Genomic DNA, 27,369 nt, shown 5'->3' on the forward strand with positions numbered 1-27,369 from the left:
TTTGGGATGGGTAACAGAAGCTGTTACTGTAGAGTATAACGTCAGTATTCAAGTGCAATAAGATTCAAGGTTTGCATACATCTAGTGCGTGCTGTCGGCATTTGACTGGATTTATCCTTTCTGCATATTTTAGCCAGCAAAATTCCGTCTAACTCAAAAGGAGTTTGTTTTCTAAATTGGGCTAAGTTTCTATTTTGGCGTTTTTAACCCAACATTAGAACTCAACAAATAAATGTTCCTTGTTCATCTGACCATTCCAAATCAACATACCTGACAAAAGATGAGAAAACTACAAGAACTGGGTAGGAAAAATAGACCACGCTTTCTTTCCTTCCCCACCAGTTAATGATTATTAAGACCCTGACATTCCTAGTTTTCACACGAGAGATATCAGAGCGAACCAATAATTTGGGTACCATCAAACAAAAACTATCTGCCAAATATTTTAATACAACATTCATTCTGGCACATTGGTGGCTTAATAGATGACAAATGTTTCAGGTTGGGTCTTAAAAGCAGCGTGTTATCACTAAGAGGCAAACCAAACACCCACCTTTATAAACATGCTACTATCGCTGAGGATTTGGGGAACAAATACAAAGGAAAAAAAAAATCTCCAAGGGAAAAAAAAAAGTGGTTTCTGCATTGTAATAACCTGCACAGGCACATCGCGAGTATTATTCAGGTGATACGTACCTACATAAATAAGGCACTGTCCTTCCTGCCTTTGGGTACCGAGAAATTGCTGTCCTCTTAATATTCATCCATTTCTAATTTATATCAAGATGCAGGTTGTATCTTACCTTTGAAAAAATATATTTAAATGGCAATGACAGAGTGATAGCACTGTTATCTGGAACTATAATTTTAGTTGGTATGCATGATAGCACAAATTGTATGAAATGATGGGGTATTTTGGATAGCATTGTAAAGATTTTATTACAGTTTCGGAGCCGTAAGCCTGCCGAAGTTCGGCCTATGTGAGAAGTGTGGAGGTCAGAGTTTATTCATATGGTTTCTTCCTGAGATCTGCAAGGAGACTAAATCAAATAACAGGGATTTCCAGAGTTTGCTTATTCTTACCATGTTATTTTAAAGATGCAGTCTACATTTGAATAATAACATAGAGGAGAGCACAGTATTTAGAAACACGAAATATATAGCGTGCTGAGATTCTTAAACCATGCACATGCATTTGCGTTTACTTCTAGGCAATATTGTAGGGAAATAGAAATGAAAATAGAGAAAATATATGAAAATAAATGGAAATAAACCAGTGGAAAGGGTACTGGAAGTATAGGAAGACATTAAATACATTCTATATTTCAATGACATTTGCTATTAAAGGTTATATTTTAAAATGTTAACTATCATTAAAAATATGAATGAATAATCTGGGTTAGTACTGTAGAAACATGTGTTATGTATATGGATTTATTTTTAAGACCTCTGTGAGGCTGTTTATAAGAAATTTGCTATAAATTCTTCTTAAATGTAAAGACGTATATATCTGTTTTATATTCATCTTTGGTGTTTTCTTGAATTCTTCCAGCTGATATGGGTTTAGTAATATAATGTAAAATTATGTGTAATATACAACAATCAGACGTCTCTATTCTTTTTCATTTAACCCGCTTCAAATTCGGTTTTATTGCTATTCTTCAAAGAAAACCCGTGAACATTAGGGAACATGGATTTAATTAGAAGTAATTTGTATGTTGACTTATACCTTTGAAGAACATTTGTGCATTTTTTCAACTAAATTAGAATTTTTATGTTGTCCTGAGAAAAACGACAAGGCAGAACTGTATTTCTCACTTTGAAGTCAGGTGAGATCGGCTATAAACGGGTCGGTAACCGAGGCTCTCTGTGGTCCTGTCTATAACTCTTAATAGAAATAACTGTCTATACAGACAAATGTACCAACTCGATTGGGGAGATTTCTTTTTCAAAAGACCCTGATAAGTAAACAAGCAGCTACCTGAGATGAACTAATTTGCAAGTAAGGCTGCTGCAAAACAAAAAAATTAGTCATAATGATAAACAGCTTTTCTCTCTGTTTCCTCCTTTGTCTTTTTTTAACCATCAAGTTTAAAGCTTCTACAGTGCTTTTTTTCTACTTTATAGGAGACAACTGACATTCTGTGGTAAATGGAAGAAAGAGCAGAGCAGAACTGAAAATCCTCTAATGCACTGACACTAACTTGCCCTCTATTGTTGAAAATGAGCAGGCAATCATGATTGTTCATCAAATGGCTCCTAATGCAGTTAAAGCATTCAGCTATAATTTCTCCTTGCATTTATAATTACTGTCATAGACTGCACACCTCAGTGAGCAGATTAAAGCTATAAACTATTTAGCCGTAGCTTTAAGATGAGGAACTTGATTTGTCTGGCAGCAGTTATTTGTTAGAGAGCTTGACACTTCACATAAAAATGACTCAACTTGATGAAGAACAATGCAGTTTAAGCAATGCAGTGATTTTAAATCAGTCATTATACCACGCCCTGTAAGAATTGCAAAGCAATTTGTTAAATGATATATAGGACACGTAGATAACTGTATGTGTTAAGTATACCAAAATAGAAGATTTTTTTTTTTTTCTTCTGTGGATTTTATTTTCTCATCCCTCTGAAACGGTAGGAGCTGCTCGGAACATCATGTCCCACTATTAGCCAATGTTGGTGTTACACGGGCAAGGACAATTGTGTGAATTAGTAGTCCAAAACTATATTTTAGAGAATTCAGCTTGCTCTTCATCTTTCTTTTCTTCTTAGCAACAAGCAGTAAAAACTGAGAGACCCTTTCAGGAGACTCAGAGATGCCGGGGCATAGCTGCCTGCAGTTGTGTCCACCACGATTTTGTAAGCAGAATTTACCAACAAACCCGAAGGTTCTGCTCATCAGCCAGAAAGAGAGGGTTCATTGCAGTGAAAGCCTTGATTATTCAGTTCGAATGGGACTTTTCTGACAACACCTTGTTGGAAAATGATGGCTTCTCAATGGTAAAAATATTCTGTGGGGAAGTCCCATTTTAAAATGGGCTTTTTTGGGGGATAAACTGGGTAAAATTGCTCAGCACCACGAAGGAGAGGAGACAGAAGAATAGGAAGAGGAATAGGTTGGCCTTTCCGCTGTGCTAGAGAGACACAGAGCCCATCCTCAGCAAGCAACTACCTCCAGCCCATCACTTCTCCCTCCAAATAGTCCTGTTTGGGTGAAGCCTGTGTTCCCCTAATCCTTTGAAATGTATCCCTCTTTCCCCGAAGTGGTAGATCAGGATATTTTTTAATTTAGCCTTTTTAAATCTTCAAATTTTTCCAGGATAGCATTTTTTCAATCTAGCAATAGTCCTTGTAAAACCAGTAATAGCATGTTCTTGGCTTCCCTGAGAGCAGGGTCAGGCCAGATGATACATAGAGTGTGTCAGCACAGATATATCAGTGCAGATTTACTTGCTTTTTATGAATACTACAGGTTGCTATTAAAATCAGTATTATTTTACACTGCATTAGTGCATCCAATCCACTAGGTCAACCCATATTGTTTCTAGGCTCCGTAGAAGTATACTATATATGACAGTTCCTGCCCCCAAAAGGCAGGAACTCTTCTGCTCACAAACAGCAACTTTTAAGTATTTCGACCAGATTTTAACTGGCCTTGAATAGCACCTACCTCCTCAAGCATTCAGTATTCATAAGGATATAAAAATCTTGCCTTTTCCTTGCTGCGTCTGATATTATTAAATGCTACAGCCTTCATAATCTATAGCAGAGCATTTTTACCAAGTGAGATTTCAAAGGACAGGTATCTAAGTCTTATTTATACATTTTACACCTCAGCAATCAAATCGCAAGGATCAATAACAAAAGGAAAAGACATGAGCCGTATCCAGCCCTCAAAAGCACCTTTCAATAAAAATAATGTAATTTAGCAGGATGATCACTCAGTGCAAATATCATGGAGCACAGATGGAAAACGAGGAACATTAGAGATATGGCTTTATGGGAGGAGGAAAGGAGGAAGAGATTTTTTACTATTTATTGGGATAATGAACAGGTAATTCATTATTATTAAGCTGTAGTCTTCAGGCCTCATTCTGCCATCTCTTCCCATCTCCTTGGGTCAAAATGGGTCTGTTTGTGCATCAAGGCAGGGGCCGTTGGCTGGAGAAGGATCAGGCCTTCGCACTAGCCTTCGCACGTCAGCGGAGTCTCACAAGATTTACACGCGTGCAGCTCCAACTCAGGACCCCGCCTGTGAGAAGCGGCGTGAGGTAGAACAAGCCCCGCGCAGCACAGAGCTTGTGGCGTAATTGTGACGGCGGGTCCTTCAGGAGCGTCTCACCTTCTGGAAAGGGGCAGCAGATCCTGGGGTTCCAGCCTGTGATAACGTTAAGGCACTGCACCAGGTGGCAGGATCAGAGCCCCTGAGAGAGCCAAGGGGGCTGATGCTCATCCTGCCACCTCCCTGTGCCTGGAGAACCGTGTTTTCCCAAGAGCGTGAGTTGGCCAAGCCCTTGATGGTGTGAGGTGGCAGGAAAGGTCTCCTACGCTCAAGCTTGCAAGCGGGATCCTGCCCTGGGGCGCAGCGTGGGCTCTGCCGGCTCTCCTCCCCCGGCCGAGGGACAGAGGGGGTGGATGCGGGGCACGGCAGAGGCCGGGAGGCCGAGGAGGGCACATCGTGGGGCTGAGGCAGAGGAAGCGGCAGCACCTTGCTGGAGCGGAGGGAAGGGGGGAGGTATGGGGCCAGGAGGGGACTTGTTCGTCACAGTAAATCTACACAATCCCTTTATTAAAACAAAATAATTCCTCCTCCCCTCCAAAATCCCTCCCTGCCAGCACTCAGCGCCAGCTCTCCTGCCAGGGGTCAGCACATGCAGGAGTGGGGGAGGGAGGGATGGGGGAGCGGAGGAGGTTGTCATGTCTAATGAATACCCTGAATGTATCAAGATATATATTTTTTTCATTTCAGAAAAGGTTCCATTAAGAGGGAGACAGCCCTAACATGTGCTTTGGCCCCTCATCAGATTTATGAGTATTTGCTCTGCTCTTTAATAGGAAACTCTGCAGCAACTGCCACCTTGCCTGCTCTCCCTGAGATACACAGTGGCTTCTCAGGGAAATGCACTTCATTATTAATGTGAATTTGTACGTTTTTATGACACTGCTTGGGGGAAGGGGCAGGCAGAGATTTCCTGGTGATATATGCTCATTTCTAACCATTTATTGTCCCAGACAATCGAAGAACAATGATAAACATTGTTCTAGAAAGTGGAGGGTGCCGCAGTGACAGTTGTGAAGGGAAAGGAGAGGTGGCTAGAGTGGCTTTGATGTGGTTGTTTCCCTCCACCCCACCTCCTCCAGCAGCTGCGTCAGATCAAGCGGCAGAGGGCTCTGTGCGGTGGCGGTCGCTGCCCCCCTTGCCCGCCTTTTCTCAGGCCAGCCAAGACCATTCGCTTGGTGCTTTGCTACAGCGGAGGGGGTACGGATGAAGGAGAAGGAGGAGTTCATCCCTTGGGAAGCCTGAACTGCAGAGGATCTCAGGCCTGAGAGTGATCGGATGCTCAGAGTCCCCGTGCCCCTGTACCACTGCAGTCTCTTTTCCATTCATTATCAAGTGACCGGCATGGAAACCGTGCACACAGCAGCAGCTGCAAGGCAAAGCAGGCCAGGAAGACAAAGGCGAGGGTATGGGGACGTGGCTTACCAGGGTGTTCTCAGCATCCTCCAATTTCTTTTTCTACTCCACACTCATCCATGATTAACACAACTACACAAGAGCTCCAGGAGGTGATGAAAACGGTGGGTTTAGGCTGCACTAGAGAACCAAATAAGTTCAGCCTTCAAGCTCGCTCAAAACAGAGAGATCAGGAAGTCCATGACCTCCACACACCCTTTTGTTCCCCTCTGCCGCCTTTCCCAGTAGTGCTGTGCACCGTCTGGTGAAGGTCAAGGTCACATTACGCTGTGCCACACAGTCCCTCGAGCTCCAAAAGCCCTGGCGCTTGAGGGAGCTTCCCTGGTCCCTGCTGGGATATTTGCTCTCTGCATCACTGACAGACTGAGCTGCTTCTGTACTGTGGAGCCCGTAGCCTCCAGCTATAAGTGAACAATTGCCATGTTTTATGTTCATATTCTATTCCCTCACCCTAAATATGCACAATCCTTTGTAACAGGAGAGGTTCCCGACAGCTGAACACTGCTAAGACTTTCTTTATGACTGTTTTCTGCTCTTCTCCTAAAGCTGAATAGTAGTGAGGCAAGAACTTCAGAATACCATACGGGGTTAGGTCAAAGGCCCGTTGCCTCCATCCGGTCTCTGACCATGACCAGCATGAGAGCGTAAGACCAGGCCCGACGTGGTACCATTCCAGAGCACTCTCCCAGCCTCCAGATTTATAGTTCAGGGACTTCTTCAGCTGGAGGAGGTTGTCTTCCCCGGCTCCCAGAGAACATGCAGGAGGCCTTCCTGATAGCTGCAGAAACGGACACAACTGGGAGGCCTCTTGGGGTGAGCTCTGGAGGTGCCCCATGCCAGGGCAGGGAGCAGAGGATGTACAAAGCAGCCCATGGCAGTCAGAATGGCGCTGAGCCTTCGTGCTTGCTCTTTGCTCGTGGCTAAGGAAGGAATCACACCCGGAGTGCAGAAGTGATATCAAACCCCCTCAACCTAAGGGCATCACGCTGTATTCCATTCTCTGTTCTGCTTTCCCTGGGAGATTCCCACGATGTGATAAAAACGCCACCCTCAGAAGAATTCCCTCTCGTAATACTAGTTTGATCCCTTCTGGGTTTGCTTGCAGCTTTTCTAAACCTCCGAAGCACTCTGTGCAGGCAAAAGTGTTTTCCCCCTCTCTTGTTAAAATCTCAAATGTGAAACTGCTATTTTCATAGCCATTTAACGAAAACTCACACCCTATTTCTGAAAACCCCCAAGTTTGTATCATGAGCCGCACAGGTTACCTGAAATTGCCGCAATACATGTAACCGGTATCCTGGCGTGGTCCACAGCTGCCGTAGATATCTCCATCACACAGCTCCACCTCTCCAATTCTCTCTCATTTCTAGCCAAGACTTAGAAGAACCTTGCTGTCCCGTTCCCTGTCCCGGTCCCTGTCGCCGCCCTCTGCCGCCCCTCATGCAGCTCTGTGCAGTCTCCCGTAGCCGCCCGTGCATCAGTGCTCCAAGCACAGCAGCGGCAACACAACATCGACTGCCTTTCGGGGGGAGGCAAGGCAAGCTACGGACACTGATCACTGTTGGGGCTGTGTCTTCATGGCTACCCGCTTTCCTTACAGGGTCATTTGAAAAGGTGGCCTTTTACCCATCGCTTGGTCTGCATCCCAAGGGACATCACAGAAGAGTCCCTCTGAGATATAACGAAACTGTGGCCTGTTTCTGCCTGTGTTCAGCGAAGTGAACATGCCGCTCTTCTGCTGGAGAAGGGCAGAGCGAACGCCTCCTTCGTGCTCGCTCAGCTCGGGGGCAATCAGCCGCGTGTGGGTCGGTCTGCGGTGAAGCTCACCCTCGACCAGACGTACACAGGCAGATAGGCTGTGGGTGGGCTTCCAGTTCAGTAATTCACTTCCCTCCCTAATCCCACGGAGCCCTCATCTGTTGGCCTTGTTTTTTTACGGTGCAAGACCCAGGTTTGTCATCCAGGGAAAAGACGATGGGGGAGGTAAAACTGTTCACTTGATCAGTGTTTTTTTTAAAACAATGTCTGTGCTCTCAGGAATTATGTGGTGGCCTTCTTCTATAAATCACAAATGCACAAAAAAAAAATAACTCTTAGTACTTTTCCAAAGAGATTAGGGTGAAAGTTCCTACACTCATATTTCATGTCTGGAAAAAAATATCAACAAGCGTGATAAGTATAGCCAAAATGAGTGTAAAAGCACACCCTGTCATTTGTTTTCCATGTGCCATATGTTTTCCGAATCCCGCACCTCCCACATACAAATTGCATGCAATAATGTGGGGTGCACACATTACTCAGGATTATTTAGTTAAGCCCTGCTAATATAGAGGGAATTAACTTAGATAAAGTCAAGCCACTGTGCTTTGTTTTGGGTTTTTGCTTATTCTGGATTCATAGAGTAGAAAATTAAAGATCCCACTGTGCCAGGCTTCGTGTCATTTGGTTTTAATTTAATTCATCTCTTCGATTCTCCCTGTTTCTCCTTCTCTTTGAGTATCATCGGTAGGTGGTCCAAGCATCAACCAGAAGATTTACTGGCAAGGCTAAATGTATGAACACTGTAACACATTGTTTTTCTGATATGATTTAATGACCTTTTTGGCATTCCCATGGCTGTTGAAATCTTCCATAATAATTCCCTTTGGCAGCCAAAGCTCCTGTTGATCAGGTGAAAGCTGATGCAAATGTCAGATGTCAATAAATTTGTAATCCATAAACGTAACGCTTGGTGCTGGAGTGAGGCAGGGTTAACCAGAGTGCAGCAGGAGACACCTCGGGTGTGAGCTACATGTTCTCACTGTGAACAGAAAACAGGCAGGGAAGGAATGCCACCTCCAAAACTGCTCCATAGCCAAGCTCTTTTCCTTCTCCACACTCCCCACTCTCCCTGCGTGTTTTCTGAACTGCCGAGCTTTGACAAAAGAAGGGTTTATGGCTTGCGTTTGGCAGAGCGGGTCTGGCAATGCAGGTTCTGTCCCTCGTTCTGCTTTTGACTCATCGTGTGAGGTTGGGATTTAACTTCTCTGCTTCTAAAGGAGCTCTTTACAGTTCAGAGGTTTCAGAGGCTTCAGGGTTTGATCCTGGAAACGATTAGTTATGCAAGATATTCCAGTAAATTAACAAGACCACTTACATAACTTAGGTGTTGCAGGAATGAGTCATGACTCATTTATAGTTTTAAGATTCTTGGAAGGGCTGAGCCATGCAAGAAACCTGATTTTATATACAATAAAGACATACGAACAATCACATAATTTCCCGAGAGATTTTCTGGAGGGCCGTCCACTTTGACCTTTGACTCTGAAAAGCTCCGGTTTGTTTGACATTGAAAAAAAGCACATGTGTGAATTCAGTGCCATGAGCATTTGCTCTTTGAACATGCTGGGGCTGAACACAGCTGAACTAGAAAAGGCTGCAACAGCTAATGTACTGGGAAAATATAACAGAGGCATTTACTTAATAACTCAACTAATTCCTTTAGCTCACCTTGTAGAGATTTAACCTTTGAATGAGAGAGTCCCTAGTTCAAAATCCCATGTCTCCTCTGTCCTCATGTTAATTTTTAAATTATATATCATTGTTGAGAGGCCCTTGTGTTGAGCATTACAGGCTATTTTTCATGTCTGAAATGGGGAATTATAACTGAACATTAGCTACTGGCTATAAATCACACGGAACAAAGTGGCATCTGCATCCACTCAGTAACAAGAGTGGGAGAATTGTAACTTACTCAAAACCAGACAGGAAAGAGGACACAAATGCAGTAGCAGAGATAATTGGGACTGGAGAAAACTAATGGTTCTTCCAACTGGGTGATGCTCTGGGCTCCCGTTCTCCGGAGCTCGCCGCAACCAGCGTTGTAAGTGCACGGTCGCGGTAGGAGCTCAGTCAATCTGGAGGGCAAACGTGGAGCTGGAAGTTATTTCCCTCCCTCCCCGCGATGCCACCTAGCATCCTGCAGACCTGCTGGGCTGGGGCTGGGGTCGGGGAGAGCCTTTTCGCAGCCTGGAAATAGCACTTGGCTCGTGCTCTCCCCATCCCCGCCCTCCATCAGCAGGCATGAGTGAGCAGTGACCACGATCCCCTCTCCCTGGGATATGTTTTTGTTTCTAATTGTAGCTAAAGGCCGGGTAAGGAGGAGGCAGGACAAGGCTGCTGACAGAGCCGTTATCAGGGCTGCTGGGTAGGGGCAGCCCAGCCCCTTCCCTGCTGCTAAGCTCACCGGGCAGGAAGCACCGCTGCTCCCCTGCCTTCCTGAACGGCCCACTGACGATACAGCCTTATCGTAAAAGACAACAAAATAAGCCTAAACTTCTCGCTGAGCCTGGCCTGCTTCATGCATTTGTCTCTGCTGGCCTTTCTTCTCCCATTTTTGTGCGCTTTTAATTCCTTCACTTTTGAGAAAGCTCCCGCGATCTCTCGTGTCCTCATTGCAGCAAGCGAGATCTACCTGTTGCCCTGTGTCACTGGAAATTAGTTGGTCTCTGTCTGAGAGAGAGATCGCCTTGAACTCTGCACAGCACCTTGCACAGTGCGGGCTTGTGTCTGCTATTGGGTTTGGACCCTAACGCATCAACAGCTTACATTTTTAAAAAGCCAGCTACACACCTTTCGGCCTAAGGTGCGGGGGGCCTCCCTGGATGTTTGTTGCTGCCCCTCTGTTCAGCTGTTCCTCGTCTGGGGGTCACACACCTTCATCTATACAGCACCGGCCACCGGAGCTGCTTAACAAACTACCTGAACTGAATGTAGGCAGGGACTTGGGCTGACCTCTCCCTGCAATGCAGGTCTCTTCTTAAAAACAGCACAGACCTCCACAAAGAGCTTTTACTGGAATTAAAGCTTTAGGTTTCTTTCACGACAGACAATGAAGAAAGCAGTTTTTACAGCTAGGCCGGGTCAGCGTCCCGGCAGGAGGCATGTGCTCAGGAGCTGCCACCAGGACGGGGGTACCAGGAGCCCTCCTGCTGCTGCTGTCGGGTGAAGGTGACCTGCTGATTGATGCAAGGTCCTCTTCTGCTCCCTTACTCAGTGTCCCAAGCTGGCAAGTGGGTGCAGCGTTTCCAGGATTAAATCCAATAGTCGGCACTTTATGTCCCTCACAGCTTCCTGACAAAGCCTGGCCTCGCCCCAGCTCTGCACCCCCGTGCAGCGGGCTCAGCAGCCGTGGTCCCCGAGCAGTGGGGTCTTGTTGTGTCTGTGCAGCGCCAAGCGCAACGGGTTTCTGGCCCAGGACTAGTCTCTGAGCAGCAGTAATCGTAATAGGTGCTTTGCTGATTAGAGGCAAACTTAAGAACATTCTTAAAAGCTTTGCAGAACAGAGGCCTATGTGCTCTGTATTTATTAGGCTGTTCAGCAGTAATTCAGACAGCTGAGAATTGTTGAGGACCTGGTCTATCTAATTGTGTGTCTAAATCATAGTTTCACCGTGATTCAGAGGTACTAACATTACAGTCTGCACAGAATGGCTTAGGTTATATGGTCAGATTCCTGCAGATGGTCAGTTTGTACCATAAAATTTAAAATTACAACTCGGACCATAAAGCTACTGCCTCAAATTTATTATATATTGCAGCACAACAAGCAAATTAATACTAGATGCAGTATATGCCCGGACATTAATGTGAGGAGAGGATGAAATATTCTCCTCCCAGCTCCTTGGTACACGCTCCCTTCAGAGCAGAATTGAATTGCCCGGAATCACCAAAGAGGAGGAAGCCACCAGGAGCACGGTCTGGTGTGGCGCTGGGCTCCGGGGACACGGGAAGGACGTTCCACACCTCGCGGCATGAGGCCCCAGGGCTTCTGAACTTGCGGTTCTGCTCTGTGCATCATGCATGCAAGAGCTGAGCTCTCAGCAAAATCTTTTTATTATTCGTCATAAAGAATCGCAGCTGTGAAAAGCAAACTAGGGAAGGAGAGTGGGAACAGGCAGGCGCTCTCCCTTGGACCGGTGTAAATCAGGAGTAACTCCTCTGCAAATCCGCTGAATTATGCTGCTGTCACTCGGACATCAGACCGGAATCAACCCCTTTACCTGCAACGGATGAGTGAAATATCTCACAACTGTGTGTCCAGGAGCCTCCTAAGCTTCTTGCAGAGCTGCTGTCAGTGTGCCCAGGGCAGAAGCATATTTTTTTTCTTACTGTTGTACATAAGGGCTCTGCTGCAGCCGACAACATGAAATGTGTTAGTTCGGTTTGTTCAAAATGGAGTGTGTTTGTTAAGTGTTGCCTCTTTGATGTTGCGCTGCCATCTCCATCTTTGTCATCATTGCCCATCTTTTTCAATCTAATGAACTCAAACCATCAGTGCAACTTAAGTTCGGCTGTCTGTTCTTGCATAGTTAATATTAAAAATGTACTAACAGTGTGGCTGCGAAATCAAATTATGCACATAAATATGCTGGCATAGCAGAGGAGGCGGCAGAAGCTGAAGTTAGCAACATTGATGCCAGTTCACATTTGCAAATCAACCGTCAATCTGTCATTAAACATGTTATCAAATGATGATAAGTGTATGCTTCTTGCTTGCATTGGCGCGCTTATTCCCGATGTTGATGTGCATTAATGGGATAATGTGCATTAACATAGTCTTGCTTGGATGAACACAAAACATTTTTTATCCGTCTCAGTTTGTTTCCCCCTGTGGCCCCCAAGTAAGTGTTTTGTGTTATCAAATTGCCAAAAAATGGGAAAACACATTACTTTTAATTAGCAAAAATTTTGAGTCTTTTTTTTTTTTTTTTTTTTTTCATTTTTATCCAGGCTATCTCCTGTGTGTTGTCAGTCGAGGTGGGGGGGACACAAAAAAACATCCCATTGCCTTCTTTAAGTAAAACGATTAATGTCAGAAACTCAGAGGCTGACAATTATGTGCTGTCTTAATGCACTGGCCTTTCATCTGCAGTCCTTGCTTTTGACACGAGTGATGGTTTCAGTTCAGTGATATGAAAGGCAGGAAAGGAAACGATCTCAGGCATTCCCAGCCCATTGTGTGGTGCCGCACTCAGACATGGCAAGCAGTCCTTGAGCTGGCTTCATTTAACAGTTTCGCATACCAGCTGGCAACGGCTGTACCTAGAGATTAAACAAAAAGCTGAAGAAGAGCGCGGCTGCTCTAGGAGGGCGCTGAGTTTCTGAAGGAACGTCCCACGCGTTTGCCCGGCTCCGTTATCCCCTCCCGTGGGGATGGTCAGGGCTCCACTCATGGCACACGCTGCCGGGAAACTTCCAGGGAAACTAAAACAAAAATCCTCATGGAAAGAACAAAAAGTGGCTGAAGGCATAAAGCCATTCAAAGGGCCGGATGATTGTCACCCCAGGACAGGCCAAGTGCCTGCCCGTCTCACAGGCTCTGCCCCGGCGGCGCCCAGGCGGTGAGGGCTCAGCTCATCGGCTGCCCAGGGAAGGCTCCATTGCCTGGGGAATGATGTGAACAAAACAAATAATAATATTTTTGTTTATAGCTTCTGTCTAGAATTGACTTATTTGCCCAGGCTTTTGGAAAAAGTTGAGGTGGAACTCTACCGGAGCAGGAAAAGCGTCTTTCACATTTACGGGACTTCAAGGTTTTCAAACTCTTTTTAAAACGTGAATGAAGCAAGGTTCTTCCCACCCCTTGGAGAACAGCCCTCCTCTTAAACCCTTTCCTATTTATGCTCTAGGGACACAACTGTGATGACCTACCCAGGTTTTTACAGTAAAACAGTAATAGTAATGAAAAGCAATATGGATAGTGTCTGGTCCTGTTCAAAACACCCGGAATTCTTCCCAGAGTTTTACTAGGACTTCACTAGTGGTGTTATCAAATCAGGCTCAGGAGTTGCCTTAAAGGAAAGTCAATCACTTAAGGTGTTTTATTTCTAGTTTATGAGCTGGAAAATAAAACTTCTTCTAAAACTTTTATGAAAGACATCATATTGTTTATGTGTTTCTAAAATAGCAACTTTTTCTCATATAATAGAAATGTTTATACACTACTCTTAGGCTCTGCTTATGATGACATCTAACCTCCAAACTTGGTTTGGGATTTATCTTGAATTTTAAACAATTAGAACTAGTAGAATAGTGAGCTTCTACAAACTATGAGTTTTTTTGGTAAATGGGTCAAACTTTTGATCGCTCTTTCTTTTTCCTCAGTCTAATGATGCCATTAACTTTAGGCATCCTATCCAGGTCTCTGATTTCTACTGTCTGGGTGACTTAAAGAAAAATAATAGAGAATAATTATTGATTTTTTTTTTAAGTTGTCTTGATTTTTTAAAAGTAATCCATTGCATTTCCTATTATTTCTAAATTGTGGATACATCAGCACAAGTTTCATAATCATAAAACTCTAATAGCAGTAATTGTGTTCCTGTTAACCCTGGCTTCAACAAGTCCTCATGTTTTCTACTTCCAAACCAAAGAGCTTCTAATACAAAGAGCTTGAATTTGACGTATCTTTTCTGTTACACATCCATTACTGGCAGGATTTATCCAGCAACATTTTATTTTTTTTGCAGTTGTGGAGCTTTGCGTTGCTCCTACTCCATGAGCTACCTTGAAATTAACTTGTCAAACGTTCGTCCCACTGCTTTGGGAAGGTTCCTAATCAGAAGAGCGGACCGGTTTGTCATGACTTGCAGGAGAGGTGTTGGAAATGGCATTAAAGAGGCTGGCGGTGAAGGCTGTGCACGAGGGACTCCTGGAAGGCAGCTCAGGCTAGGCTCCTGTAAGGGACTATTTGTATCAGAGATGGCACTTGGGAGACTCCAGCGAGAGGCATGTCTCAGTGTCTCACTTTCCACATTGACTTTAGCCCCTTTAATACATCTCCCTCAAAGTGCTTCATCACCAGGGCCCAGCCCTCTCTCTTTTCGGGCACTTGGCAAACACCAGAACAAGGTGCGAAGCTGTTAAAAACCGAGTATCGCAAAACTGAACCGCCACCCAAACTGTTGGCCCCATCGTGCTCGTTCCTGGGAGAAGTCTGGATCTGAGTCTTACCTTTGCTACTTCAGCCAGTCTCTACTTTGAACAGAAGTATTAATCAGGTGCTTTAATTTACCAGTTCCCGTTAAGCAGTTTGAAACAGTGAGCGGCTCCGTTATTGCTCGGTATTCATATACCAAAGCAAATGTTGAACAAGGGATTAGCGGTAACAGAGTTACGCTGTTCTTGCTCTCTGTTCTCCCAGTCTCTATTCTTCGTGCTGTATCTTGTTCTATTATCTTAGGCCTGACTTTGGAGTGTTTTCAGTTTTTGAAAATGGCAAGTAATTAGCCAATATGTTTTCACCATATGTATCAAGCTCAGTAAAGAGGCAACCATTGGCCTTTGTCATGGCACAGTAAGCGTTCGTTTTCTCAGCACTTCAAGTTATGCGGAGCGTGTGGTGAACGCCAAAGAATTTAATGAGGAATTTTACAATGAAACATTTGACATAATAATTCACAGTTCAGCGCAGTTCACAAATTCGGGGTGAGCCCCCTTTTAAGATCGCCTCTGTTAGTGCTGTTCACGCTAGAGATCTTGCAGGAGCTGCCTCTCCCCTGCCCGGCGCCCTGTACGAGCAAAGAGGCTGTGCGAAGGGTGGATAAACCGTTACGGCTCAAAATGGTCCCGTTTTACATCTTCTTGGCACAGATGCCGTGTACAACAAGGGAGGACTCTTGAAACCCTTTTTCCCTTCCAGACTGGCTTTTTACTTACCCTAAGCTAGTTAATGCATGCTTCCCAGATAGACATTTTTGCTTTAAGGCTTCCACTGTTGCTGACTGTTAACAATCTTAAAAGAAGGTCAGAATCTGATCGTAACACTGCTGATAGGAAGTGGCATTTGCCCAAATTTTGTCACCTCCTGAGCAAAAATATGTCCAGTGTTTTCTAGAGAGAGATGGGATAGACAGCAGCCTTGCCTGGGCCATTCTCCCCTCTTGGGAATATTGTATTTCTGTTATCTGTGGAACAGGTTTCTGCATTCCCTGCTGGGTTTCTTTAGATTTACAGATAAAACATTTGAGCTCAGACTCAGTTCAGCGAGTTACAGGTATTTTGTTTAACATTTTGGGGTATGTACGTATACTGATGAATGAGAACAATGACACGTTGCTTTACTGCAGTCATGATTTAAATTTATGTGGCATTGTTACTGAAGTCAATAGGACTTTTCCCTGAGTATGTTTTGCAGGGTACAGTATCATTAAAATATGACAGTTAATAGTCTTGTTTATGTTATTATATTTAATGAATAAATATATCAGTCTGTACATCAAACTCAGTTTTGTTTATACTCTTTAATTGTAGTCTTATCTACCCTAGAAGCATGTTATATCTTTTAATTTTATAATTATCCACTTTATTCATGTGTGACACTACAGAACTGCTGCTTGTATCCTATGAGACATCCAAATACGAACAGATGGAAGACAGGCAACCACTAGGAAATTCAGATCTGGATCTGAATCCAACTCCATATTTTCAAAACGCTCCACAATTTCAGGTCCAAGGTCTTGGTCTGGGCTGTCTAATTTATATAGCGTCTCTGAACATGACCCGTCAATAGGGACTTCACATGATCCATCAACACCTAAATGTTGTTCTCTGCCTCTTGAAAGAGGCCTGAGCTTTAAAGGCAAAGAGGGAGCACTTCTCACGTTGCCCTTTCTGAAGTTTTTCAGAAAAGGAATTCAAAATTTATTGGGCTGTGGAGAGGGAACAGAAATATAAGCATAACTTTTTTAGCCTAGTGATTACAACACTTGGCTGGAAAGGGTAAATGCCAGTCCGTGCTCTGAGGACTGTTTTCTTTGAACTAAAGCCGCATGGAAAAATGCACTCAGATTCCTCGGGAGTAAAACCTCAGGGTCTACCTCCCCAGGCAAGCGACCCTCACTAGGCAGCAGAATTGTGCCCATGCCCACACCCATTTCTTATCTCTCAGTCTGAGATTTGCTTTTGTGAAGCTTCCAAGGACCAAATAGAGGGTTGGAAAATGTAGGTTTGGTCCCCTACAGCCGGCTGAGTGCTCCGACTGCTCTAAGCCCAAAGAAATCCATAAGTCAAAGCAAGAGAGTTTTAGGAGAGCAAATTCTAATAGGATTTTTAAAGAAGGTCTACAGACCCACCTTCTTAGACATCTCCTAGACTATGAACCCTGAAAGGCAGTAGAGTAGAATGCAGGAGAAATAAATGAGTAGGTATATTTCAGCAATAACTGAGCAGAGTCCCAAAGTCCCAGAGAGACAGACCCTACAAGGAGACCCTACAAGCAGGATTAACCTGCTCTCAGCATCTTTCTGTTTTCCAGGCCTGGCATAAGCAAACCACCTCAGACCCTGCTGAATTTTATAGGTTCCCTTCTGAGACATCCGTCTTCTCCCAAGCCTGAAAGTTAACTCCCTGCTCAAAACATGCTGTTTCCCAAAGCTCAGTTATCCAGCTCCCACGTCCTTCTTTGCAGCTGAGTGAGGGTGATTCTGTGCTTTTTATCAGCACAAATTCCCTGGGGTGGCACTAATTATAAACCAACGAATGCTTTGGCAGATGGGTCTCCTCTAGAGCTGAGTTAGATGAGTAAATCCATCAGCCGAGGGGCAGGCAGCAAACTCGTGCCTAGCCGTGGAGCAAGGCTGTTAGAGGAGAAAAGCATCTCGGCACTCATAGGTCGCATCCAAAGCCGAACTTTCGCATTTGGGATCTTTTGCCAAAACAGTTACAGGGAAATAAGCCAGAATGAAAAGTCTAAAGGTATTGTTCTTATACGGTAAAAGTTATGTTACCTAGCTACTTGTACCATAGTGCTGAGCAGCTCCGTAAGCTCCTGGGTGTTAGGCGTGCGCACAGGAGCACAGCTTTCACGCCATTCTGCGTGTTCTCCGTGGAAATTTTTCTTTTCGTCTGTTGATGTGTAACAACAAATATTTTCTGCATGATGCTGTTTCCGAAGGTTAGTACCTCCTTTTGGATCCCCCAGCCAAAGCACGTGCGAGGGCAGGCTGGGGAAGGGGAAGAGCCCTGTATAAAACCATAGCCCAGAACGAGTTGCTGAGATTACAAGAGAGCAGCAGGCGAGAAGAGACATGTGCAGTCAGGTAATGACAATAAAAAATAAAATAAAATAAAAGGAGGGTTAAGTTTCCCCAGGTACATCAGTAGTTTCTGAAAGCAACATCTTTACTTAGTATATTGTTTTCCTCCTTCTTAATTGGTTTATCTAGTTGCTGGGCAATATTTTAACTTAGATTTTGAAACCTCCCTCACCTACTCTTTGTTTGAACAGAACTTCTAGTAAGTGCCCTCACAATATTCACCTCTAAGGCAGCCATCTAAGGAAGGGAAAATCTGCTTAAGAGACTGACACAGCCAAAGTGAATACTTTTCCCAGTTAGCACTTGAAGAAGAAAATATCATAATATTTAAACCAGTTTTGAAAACTTTCCATGAAAATAGGGGAAGGGAAAAAAAAAAAAAACATAAAACACTAGTTGAATACAGAGCGAGGCCAAAGAGAGTTCAGTTACCATAGAGATTATTACTGGCAATTGGTACTCAGCAGCAGATTGGGATCTGTTACAATATTTTTATTAATCTTTTCTCTTAATTGGTTATTTATGTGTTTTGGATCCATCTCTGTGCTGGGTCCAGATTTTACTCTTTACCTGTCACTCTTTTTGACATGAAGCACTAATGACTGTGCCAGATATCAGCCATTTCCTAGATTTGTAAACATTAGCAGGGGTCACGAGTACGTCAAATACCACGTGGACAAGTCACCGCGCTTGGCTTGGGCTGGCAGAGGAGGAGGGGGAAGCAACGCGCCCCGTCTCTGCCAGGCTCCTTCACAAGCACTTTTCCGTGCAAACCCTTATTGCCGTTATAACCGTGGTGATTTTTTTGCAGGTACGGCAGAGGGGGTGCAGAATGCCTTTTCCCCTTTCAGTTTTCCCTTGCGTTTATGCAAACCTAGTCGATTAACACATGCGCGTTCCAGGGCATAAACTGGTAATTTAGGGAATATCCTGTTGTAAAGCCGCCTCCTCCCCGTCTTCCCTTGCTAAAGATTCCTCCTGTTGCCCGTGTGTGTTGCAGCAACTGAAAACGCCCAGCCTTTTTATAGCTATGTCAGTGGAAATATGCTCAAAGGCCAATGTTAAGGGAGTTTTTTAATCAATCAGCTTCTAAAAATTCAATTTTTTTGAGTGTCCCGTCCTGTACATACCCGGTGTTAAATGCATTTTAAAATGCTGCTAGTTATGTTTTTATCCACCACACCATTTGCCTTTAGGGAGATATTTTTTCAGGATGCCTGAGATCAGGCAGAGCCAGCTGGGTTTTCACCCGCTTTCCCCCGCTCACCCCCAGCCGGCTGCTCCCTGCCAGCTTCCCCTGCCTCTCGGGTGCGGGGCCCGGCGCAGCACAGTCGCAGAGAGGTGCCGAGCGGGGAGTCCGGCTACAGGGAGTGCTCTCAGCTGCACAGTGTGAACAAAGTAGAGTCAAAAAAAAAGAGAGAGAGAGAGAGAGAGAAACATGTTTTTTTCGCCTCTAATCTCCTTTAGTTATCGTGATCTCAAGGGTTATCGGTAATGATAGTAGGCGCTGCATTTCAGATGGAAATGTGATTTTCCAAGCTGACGGTGTCACTTTAAGTAAACAAAGTTAATTCTGCTTCCTGCTATGCAAGGCCTAATCTCATTACCCAAACCACAAGTAGCATAACAGAAAATATTCCCATCTGTCAAAAGAACTTAAAATAAAGGTGGAAATTGTTTTTATGTTTTGTCCCTCTTCTTCCCCCCACATCCCTCAGTGGACATTAATTATCACATCAGATCTCTTTAAACCTGTTCAGGTCCTCCAGCCTCTGCCTGTGGTTCCTTCTCCATTTGATGTCCCTGTAGAATAATATTATTTATGTCGCATTTTGGCGTTAACACTCCGTTTTGATGAGCTGTAGCTAAAGGATGCGAGCCGGCAGGCTGACCCGTTCCTCCTGCCACCCTCTGCTCCGAGCGGGCAGAAACCAGGTGACATGAGGTCAGCTCAGGGCTCTCCTGGAGGTGCTCTAGGTTATGCTCAGCCCACCCAAAATAAAGAGGGGAAACCTCTGAGCTAGACACAGTCCAACAGGGAGCGAGGGATTGAGATCAGGTGTGCTGAACCTGTGCCTACAGCCCCAGGGGGCTCGTCGACCTCTTGCATACACGCCTGTAGGCGGGGAGGTCTTGGCCTTGGCCTCACCCAAACTGCATGAAATGGCAGAGCCAGGCAAGCCCCCCGTGCCTCATTGCTGACACTGCTGTACTGAGTGCGTCCGGCCTCAGCACGCTCCCGGGCTTCTCCCATGCAATGCCCGGGACCGCTGCTGGTGGGCAGGGTGGATGGGGCCAGTGTGTGCTGACAGGAGCTCAGCCACAGGCATCAAACAGCAGACCAGGGCTGAAAAGCAATCCCAGACCAGCATGAAACATCCCCATGGCAGCGCAGCACCGGTGAAAGCAAGCAGGGGATCCAGAACAGGGGGCAAGCCCTGTGGGGCAGACGTGCATTTCCCAGCACTCATGGAGGAGGGTAACTGCACTCATTCCCTTGCCATTTCCACAGGTGTAAATCCAGAACAGCTTCCCTGGATTTAGATCAGTTCAATATGATTTACACGGGGAGAAGAATCAAGGAATCAGCGTCGCAGACTCCGGCGGGAGCTCTGCCGGTGCAGGGAGCAGACCCCGATGTCCCCAGGTCTGACTTTAAGCAGAAGAAAATCCAAACACACTATCCAGCAATTCTCAGCTCATTTCAAACCAGCAGCCACCCATCATAAGAGGATCATTCATAAAACTCTCCAACAACAGTGTTTTTTCATCCCCTCTTCATTTAAAATGACCTTTATGTGACGATAACGTCTGCCTTGCTGAGCCTTAATTGCTTAATTAGAGAAGCAGGTTCTCTACTCGACAAACATTTTTTTTAAACTCTCTTTTTTCTTGCAAGTATGCTGGTTTTTTTTTCCTTTTAAGCTCATCAGCAGTATTTTAAAAGCTTTTAAAATACCCTTTCAAGTGGTTACATTTTGTTAGTTTATTTATCTATTAGCCATTTGAAGGTTTTGTTTTCCACTCTCTTTCTGAGAGGTATTTATGGCAGGAGTCTCTCCCGTTAGGAATTTCTCTGCCTTTTACTACCACACTTGCACAGCACTTTACAAAAAAAATGCTGGGTTTTGCTGAACAGCTGTTAATAGGTTCAGGGTGTGCTTGGGAATTTATTTACCACGGGCAAGTTCTTAGGGCTGAGTGAAATAGCCTGCACCTGCTTCACATGTGAAGAGCAGAGTGTGTGCCCACCCTGAGAGCTCCGGTAAGCCTTGGTCTGAGCTGTGACTGCCCTGCTGTCCTGGAGCTGGCCTTTTGCAGCAGGTTCGGTTTTATTTTCTTTCTTGTATGGGACTTTTGAGCAGTATTAGTCTGTTTTTGTAGTGGTGTTTTTAAGATCTAGCCGATCAAGCTATTACTGTAGGGTTGCTTCTGACTGCATGATTGTTGATAGTTCTAAAGAAGTCAATTGACTCATTTGTTCTGAAAAGCCATACGGGTTTTGCCTTAGGTTGGATTTTTTGGGGGATAGCATTGTTACACTAATGTGCTACACTGACAGCAGAAGGTTCCAGAGGTGATTTGTACTGATGCTGCTCACGGAGATAAGTTACACCAAAACAGCATTTCTGAAGTGAGACTCGGGGCTGGAGTGGCTACATTCATGCAAAAGCCTCTGCTGTGGCCAAGGCAGCAAGAACAGCGTCGCTGGTGCTGCTCCACAACCGAAACAAGAAACACCCGAGATACCCCAGCCCTGAGAAGCAGCCACAGATATTCCTCCCCAGAAGCAAGTGTCCCCTTGCTGTGTTCTTTCCAAAAGAATGCCTTGCTGAAAATCGAGAGCATCACTGTAAAAAGGTAAGCGCTAAATGACTAAGATCAGAAAGATGGATCGGAAGTGACGTCAGGCAAAACTGGGAATTAAATTACTTGGGCCACTTATGGTGGTAAAGTGAGAAAGTTTGGACTCTGTTCTTAAAAGGACCTTGGAGTCATGTTTGGTGTTTTGGATTCCAGAAGGAATTTCAAAGGTGGCTTGGCTGCCTCTTCCCTTCTCACTGCTGCTTCAGTAACGCAACTCCTTGAGCTGCCGGTTGTGGTTGTGTTCCTGCTGCTTTTAGCACGGTACGATGAGAAACACCCCTCTCCACTAAAGCTAGCAACCCATGCAGCTGGGAGGAAGGAAGCACTGTTATCCTCGCTGGGGGGGTGCGTGAGGGAAAGGAAGGCCATTGGCCGTGATGGGCAGTAAAACCTGATGAGTAAGAGGATGCCCATAGTTGTCTGATGAAACGGGGTATGTAGGAGGTGCAACGAACAGTGTCCTTCAACAACAACAATGAGCACGGCTTGTTTGCAGGGCTGTGAAAGGATGTAAGAACTTTGCTCACATTCATTTAAACCTAGGTGGCTTTCAGGATCTCAGCCACTCTGCCCCGGCTATCAATCTCTCTGCTAATAAAAATTCAAAGCATGGCGGGAGTTAATTGCAAAAGGTGATACGGTTTCTCTTTGGATAGTTCTGCATGGTGTTTTGGGCAGGCTTTCTCAGCTCAAGCTCTGAGCCAACAAAAAGCCAGGTGGCTGCGTTGGCATCGTGCTGAGCCCTACGTAATACATCTGATGGAAAGCAGGGTTTATTGGCTTGGCACCGCGCTCCTTGAATTTCAAGGGGTTTGGATAAGTTCTGGCTGGCATCCCATTAGGTCAGACTTACCCCTTTTTACATGTGCCTAAGCTAACGGGGGGGGGGGGGGGGGAGGCCATCCTGGTCTTGCTGATTTGCAAAATTCGTGTGACCTAATACCTGTGTAGCTTGTAATGTTACCCTTGGTTTGTTTTTTTTGAAAGCTCGTGTCGCTGAAGTACAGGGAAAGAAGTGGAGAGTACATCTTGAGGTGGGGCGGGAGGTTTGTGTGTGGCCAGAAAAAGTACTTGCAAATCGCAAAAATTGATGTTTTCCTAGCAAAGGCCAAAAACACTTAGAAATGATCTATGTCTCATATATTTGTTGTACCCTGAGGTCATACAGGGATGTGACTTTCATGAAAAAAATGGATAAAACTTGCGGTTTTGAAAATATGTATTTTACTTTAGGGCATTTTCAAAGGCTTTTTTATTGTGTCTACATCCACTCTTTCACTTCTACTTTTCAGTTCCCATATATTATTCATGATGTCTGTTTTAATAAGTTTTGGGTCAAGCCATTGTTCTCTGTTAATAGTTTATTACAAATAACACTGCTTGGATGCAGTGCTGGAGCCTCTCCAAAACGACACCCCGTGATTATTGAGGTGCAATCCAAGCGACAGGCAGAATGAAGTCCTTTTGGGTTTTTTCCCTCCATTTCAGAGTTTCTCTCTTTTACCTAATTCCACTCAAAGCCTCGGTAAGAGTTGGGTCATGTAGCTGCGCCATTACAGTTCCTTGTGAGGAAGGTTCAGAAGCAGAGATAAAAGAGTTGCAAAGCAGAGCTAAAGGAGCCAAAATATCTGGATTCAGTTTCTGCCCACGCGATTAAGGCAAATAAATATAAATCAGGGAGAGGCGCATCTGCAAACACACGCAAAGGCACACGCCATGTGTGGGATGGGGAAGAAATTGGTGCTTGCGTTGCCAAAAGGAAGTATTATCTGCAACAGGTCTCCATAAAAGCATTTTTTTATTGAGTAGCCATAGAAAACCAGGGCCCTGCCTAACGTTCAGCATGTGGCTGAGGTCTAGCAGGTTTATTGAAAATGTTCATTTCCTTAAAATGAAGCTGAGCCTGATCTACTTTGTTAAATCCTTACCTTCCTTTTAGATCGCAAAAGTAACGTTTTTTCCCTCTTGTTTTTGTTTTGCTTTTGCCCCCCCCGAATGCCAGAGGAGCCTCTGGCAGGGAGCTGAGCGGCACCGCTTAGCGTGCGGCTGGGACCCCCTCCCCGCGTGAGCAGCGCGCCTTCGAGGGGGACGCTAAAGCCCATTGCATGTCACGTGCTTTGCTGAGGCGTCGCTGCTAGCTTTGTCCTCCTCCTTTCTTTCCCCTTCTCTTGGTCGTTAGACCATGAAACACATGCAAAAGTTCATATTTCATACAGCCCACCTTCATAATAATTTAATTTCTGGGAAAAATCTGACCCAACCGCGTTACAAAGGAACTTGGTCTGTGCAGCATGTGAGCGTTATCAGGGTACATCACCATGACCAACAGTCATTCTGGTATTTAAATGAAACAGGAAACACTTTTCGATACCATAAGGAATGTTTCTGAGTCCATAACATCCTATTAAGGCAAAATAGGGCTGGCGACAAACTCTGATTAGATCTGTGATCCGCCAGTTTCTAATGAATGGAAAGAAAAAAGGCACGAGCAATAGAGTTGAAAATCAACTAGAATTTCTCCTTATTTAGCTGCTGATATAAGACTGCTCTCTGTAGCTTCAGCGGTGGAATTCGTTACTGGGGATAAGAACAAAGATTAGGGAAAAAGAGCTTTTCACTGACAAGACCTTATTCACAATGGAGCGTTTTCACTCCTTTCAGGTTTGAAGGTTTCTGACTCTATATAGTGAGTGATATATTATTATAATAGTTTGTATTACAGTAGTGGCCAAAGGCAACAGAAGCATCCATTTTCCTGGATACTTTACATACACTCATTAAAAAATAATCTCTGCACAAAATGTCCATAGGATTTTATTTCTCTCTGGTGTTTCCTTTTCTTATTTTGAAGGAGTATCTGGTTTATGGTTGCAGTTTTGAAAACTGTTACCTCGTTGAGCAGTTTAGACTAAGCAGGAGTCAAAGACAGCCTCTTTTTGTTATAACTCGCTCCTCCAAAGTCTGCTCTAAATGCAAATAGCAAAGAGATGCCCCAATGTTAAGACGCTGCTACTCGCATAGTATAGAAAGTGCCAGTGTAATATGTGTGAAATAACTTTATCACAGGCCATTTTGTAAGCTCTCTCCAGAAGAGAAAGTTTCCCCAAGTAAAAATGTGTAAACTCTGTGCGAAATTGAGACACTTGAAAGAAAAAGGAAAAAGAGCAAAACTAATTACTATTGCAGTTACTGCACTTTTGTTCCTTTCAAGCTTTTTGCTTAGACTTTCCTGAGTTGAACAAAGGAAGCGAAGAGCTTGTCTGTTGACTCGGCATTCTGCAAACAAAGACCAGGTGAGCCCTGCCGAGGCTTTCCTGGGCTCTGCCTGCTAGCCCTTTTGGCAAATGCGAAACTTAGCTTTAAGCTCCGATTAAAGAATTGCCGAGGACTAGGGCCTGATCCTTTTCTCATGTTGTTTTCCCATGAAGGCGTTTCTCTGAACTCAGACGATTCACCCCTGCCTATAAGCGAGAGCAGAAATGGGACATATGGCACTATATCAAAACATCTATTAGATCTCTCAATAAAACAAACGCGTCTTTTGAAGTTGTTTAGCTGTTTCTCAAGCAAAGCAAGAACTTCAGAGAAAGCACTTTGACTATTGGGCAAAAAGGAATCCTTTTTTCACTCTTCTCCTTGCCCTTCCACCCTGTTCCCTTTCCTCTTTTCCCTACTTGACTTTTCTTCTGGTAAAATTTTTCTGAAGGAACCTTTAAAGTCAGGTCTACAGTAAAACCTGCCAGCATAGTAATTTTGGTTAGGGGTGTCATTTCGTTTTTATATAGTACTTCTATATTGGCACAACCTTCAGCATAGGTTCAGCTGTTATAATAAAAAAAGGTGATTTTGCTGATACAGCTTATTTCATTGAGGGAGCTAGAGAAAACGTAACTGCTAGAAGCACTCTTTCGGCGGGACGAGCTGCGGCTGTATTCGTGGGGTTTGCTGGTGTAGCTGTATCAGTAAAATGTAAGGTTGGCCAACAGCTTAACCATCAAAAGGAGCCCTGTTGAAGTGTGCTTTCTTTGAACTTATTTTGCCTCCATATGCTGAAGAAAGGATGGTTGTAGCATACTAAATTCACAAGACTAAAACAAGTCTTATAGCTATTAAATTCAACGCCCTAAACATAACTTAGGCAACTCCCCAGCTTGACTTATGTAACTTAATCTCATCTGGTGAAAAGTATAGCTCTGCTAAATGGAAAACCTGTGGCTCTGGCTCTGGCTCTCTTCCCCTTTCTTTGATGATAATATTGTCATGAAGATAACATTCTAATATGCCTCAATTTCCCCATATGTGAAACAAATAACCTACTATATCTGTCTCAGTGCTGTAGAGGTTCAGGAGCTTGACTACAAGGCATTTTGGTAGAGAGGGGTATGAACAGTGTTGTTAATACCAGTTTAAGAGGGCTCGACGGCCAGTTTGTACTTGTGAAACTGTAGCACCACTTACTGGTTTTGCTGGAGAAATTCCAGCCAGCAACCCCAGGCAATGCTGTTCAGCTTCTGCTGTCATCATAACTATTTCCTGAGAGCTGGAAAGTTGTACTCCTTCCTTACCCTGCTTACTGTAGCCCAAAGGATCAAAGATAAGGATTATAATGGTTATGTTCAAGCAGAGGAGTTGTTGATTGGGATTTATCCTTTTAAATATGTGTAAGTCATAGAAAGCTTTGCAGTCAGAAATATTGACTTCATTGATCCATGCCAAGAACAGAAGAAGCCCATGCGGGCTGAAGTGGAAAGGCTGTGCGAGATGCTTATAATAAAGATGTTATCTGATAAATAAGATATTGCTTTATTCCTGACCAAGGAAAATTAGAAATCCAGACTTTAAGTACACAGGTCAGTTCGTGCCAAGTTAACTGTGGCAGCATTAGTCTTCTGTGATCAATATTCAGTATTAGGACCGTGCGTTCCTGTTTCTGGTCAAATGAGATAGCTACACAGGTCCTGGTTCTGCATTGTTTATGGGTTTTACAAGGAGAACATCTGAATGAATCAACTTCAGGAGCATAATGCACTATAAATGCGGAGAACATCACCTTCATCGCTCAGGATAAAGTGAATGTAGAGTAGGTCACAATATTGCCTTTGGAAACAGCTAAAATCCACTGCCTGATTAGCTGAGATTGCAGAGGCTGACACGGGAGGCAAGTGGGGTTAAAGGTGTTCAAGGTAAATGGAGAGTGAATTGTCACAAGTGGGGCCATCCCTTAAGATCGCTTGGAGAGTCTGAAGGTATTGGTTCATGTGAACAAACAAACAACAAATCCTAAAGGAGCAACAGAGCCGCTGCTGCAGGCACAAGGGCCAGCTGCAAGGCCTCCGGAAAGGTACGCTAACATGTGGACGGCAGGGATGCCATTTCAGAGGGGGATGTTATATTATTGGATTGAGGTTTTTTGCCCCATCTGGAGCAATATCAGCTCATCAGCCTGCAAATACAAAGTAAAGGAAGGAGGGAACTATCTCAATGCTGTGACTTAACCCCAGCCGGCAACGCAGCCCCCCCCCAGACACTCACTCCCCACCTTGGGATGGGGGAGAGAATCAGAAAAGTGAGAACTCGTGGGTTGAGACAAAAACAGTCTAACAGGGAAAGCAAAAGCCGCGCACACAAGCAGAGCAAGCCAAGGAATCCCTTCCCTCCTCCCCACGCCAGGCGGGTGCTCAGCCATCCCCAGGACAGCAGGGCTCCATCACGCCCAACGGGGACT

At 44.6% G+C, this 27,369-nt stretch overlaps 1 protein-coding gene across 2 annotated transcripts in view; it reads left to right on the top strand.

Annotated features, from left to right (window-relative positions):
* Positions 1-27,369, top strand: part of TSHZ2 (teashirt zinc finger homeobox 2) — a 236,156-nt gene that overhangs the window by 146,178 nt on the left and 62,609 nt on the right. The window contains exon 3 of one of the 2 annotated variants that reach the window (XM_064465249.1): positions 14,211-15,274. The exons of the other annotated variant lie outside the window; for it this stretch is intronic. The gene's annotated coding sequence lies outside the window, so the exon portion shown is untranslated. Of the gene's footprint in view, positions 1-14,210; positions 15,275-27,369 lie in introns of those variants that run through there. 2 annotated transcript variants of the gene reach the window in all.

Source organism: Phalacrocorax carbo, chromosome 14 (genome assembly GCF_963921805.1).
Source record: "Phalacrocorax carbo chromosome 14, bPhaCar2.1, whole genome shotgun sequence".
In the NCBI taxonomy this organism is placed as follows: domain Eukaryota; kingdom Metazoa; phylum Chordata; class Aves; order Suliformes; family Phalacrocoracidae; genus Phalacrocorax; species Phalacrocorax carbo.